At 30.4% G+C, this 2,392-nt stretch overlaps 1 long non-coding RNA gene across 1 annotated transcript; it reads right to left on the reverse strand.

The window, feature by feature from the left end:
* Positions 1-335: 335 nt before the first annotated feature.
* On the reverse strand, positions 336-1,044 carry LOC135120257 (uncharacterized). The gene is made up of 3 exons (XR_010278550.1): positions 917-1,044; positions 473-543; positions 336-409 (listed from the first exon to the last, which is right to left on the reverse strand). It is a non-coding gene; the product is annotated as an uncharacterized LOC135120257 (long non-coding RNA).
* Positions 1,045-2,392: the final 1,348 nt, after the last annotated feature.

Raw genomic sequence — 2,392 nt, forward strand, 5'->3', positions numbered from 1 at the left:
TACCTGAACTGAATTTCTCAAAAAACTCTTTGGAGCAGTCAAAATATAAGAACTTAACTTACGTTTTAGAAAAAATGTTAAGAATATTAACTGCATTGTATATATTTAAAAAAAGTTGAAAGAGGCAGATCTACAAAAATAAACATACAAGATAATAACACTTTATAATAAAAGTTATAAGGCAGTGGGCTTAACAATTTTAGGCTAAAAAAATTGTGGACTTTCTCAAAATGCTCCAATCCAAAAAAAACTATTAATTAAAAAGTTATTTATACATGTTTGACTATTTAAATTAAACAGAAAAAAAATTAAACTTTTAAAATGTTAATAAGTTCCTTCAACGCTCACTCATTTGCTTCTTCGCAAGCGTCAATCCATTTGCAATACACATCGATAGGTTGACTCAACTCTAAAAGTATATATATAACGACTCGTAATATTTAAATTATAAAAAAAAATAGTCAAATTTTACGTGTTACGGCGGTTTGAAAAGTTTCATTACAAACAGAGCATGAGATGGAGCCCAAATTACGCTCTTTTTCACTACATTTTTATTATAATATTTGATTAAATATATATTTATTAATAAAAACATAAAAAAACTATTAAAAATAATAACTTAAATAGAAAACAAGAACTCACTTTCTATTTAATAAAAAAAAAATGGTCTCATACTCAAGCGAAAAAAAAAAATAATTAAATAATTTTTATAGTTTAAGTATTTTAAATATGTAAAAATCATTTATAAAGTAATAAATCTGTATCGTTAAAAAATCTGAAAGCTCTTAGCTTTCCTATATTAATTTTGAGAACTAATTTATTAAAGTAGTAATGATTTCAGCTTAAATCAGGGTTATGAATGCAAATAATATTTAAAATATCAAAAAGTATGAAATCAATTGTAGAGGGAACGAACAAGGATACTTCGACACTTTTATCATGATTACAGAAGGGACACTTAAAAGAAACAGGCAATTTTTCAACTCTTTTTTTTATAGGTTTTCTTTTTAGCTTGCGCTTCCCCATTTCATATCAGCCATTTACATGAATACACTAGAGCAGCGTTGTCTTTCAATAGTTTAAAGAAAAGCTTAGAGGGCTAACAATTTTTTTTAAGGTTAAGGGACCGGAAACTCCCTTCGGAACGTACCCAATTTATTTTTTAATTACCTCAGTGGCACTTTTTTTTTTTGATAATTCTGCAGCAGCTCAATATTTTCGAGCGAAGACTGCTGGACTCAAACAATAATTTAAAAATTTAATATAAAGCGTGCCACGAACTTTAGCAATTACATACATTTTTGACCCCATGCGTTTTACATAGAGCATGTTAAGGAAGTTTGCTTCTGTCAACAGTTCAATGCATTTCTGCATTGTTTAAGATAAATTTTAATAAACTTCTTAATCTCTAGCTTAAGAAACTGAAATTTTCATTCTTAATCTACATCTTTGTTGCTAGACTGAGATAACACCTGTGCTCGCCCGTTCTCTAAAATGAACCATAGTCTTCTAGCTTAAAATGACTTCGCTCCCAATAAGGTATTAAAGTAATCGGCCTTATAGATTGAGGTTTCTAGCACGCAAATGCAAAGAAAACAAAGATAGCAACTGAGACAAAACCGCGTTTAAACGTTTAAAACAACGTTGTCAAGTATACCGCCACTAAATTGCTTTACACCCAACCTAAGAACAGCCAGGGGCGAGTGAAGTCGTTTACACGCACATTTAAAGTAACTAAAAGCGACAACACGATATTATCCTACTTATAAGCCTAAAGAAACTTTCTAAGGGGCTTAGCGTACCAGTAAATCTGTTTTTTTAAAGTGAGGATCCAAATAAACATAATAAAATAAAAGCATTATTTTATCACTAATGGACGATCGGAATAGAACAAAAGGCCTTTTAAGAGATGAACGAAGTGAGGGGAAGAAAAAACTATAAAATGCTTAAAATGTCAGAAGTTATAGGCGCTTTACAAAAGGTAATTATGTAATTAAGAATTATACTAATCAAAGTAAATTAAGTGAAAAGCGGATGTTAAGGTCAAGTGCATTGTCATGATTAATGGAATTTATGAAAACAACTACTAATTTAAACAATATTAAAAATAGGTAACATGTGAAGGTACAGAATCAGTGCGGGTTAAAACAGACTTTTGAAGTATTTATAAGTAGGACCATCTGCCAACCATATGATTTCCTAATAGCACACAAGTTTTATATTTTTAGATACAGATTATTTAAGAAGTGAAAAGCACTTATCTCGTCCGATCTGAGAAGTTAAAGTTCCGTAAGCTTGGTTAGACTGCGGTGGCTACCACGTATTGCGCTCCCCTTTGCAGAATCCAGATATGCAAAATGCAGTACTACTGACTAAAAGCTGGGGTATTTTC

This window comes from Zophobas morio, unplaced genomic scaffold (genome assembly GCF_036711695.1).
Source record: "Zophobas morio isolate AGI-343-1 ecotype UQ-CSIRO unplaced genomic scaffold, CSIRO_AGI_Zmor_V1 ptg000362l, whole genome shotgun sequence".
NCBI classification, from domain to species: Eukaryota; Metazoa; Arthropoda; class Insecta; order Coleoptera; family Tenebrionidae; genus Zophobas; species Zophobas morio.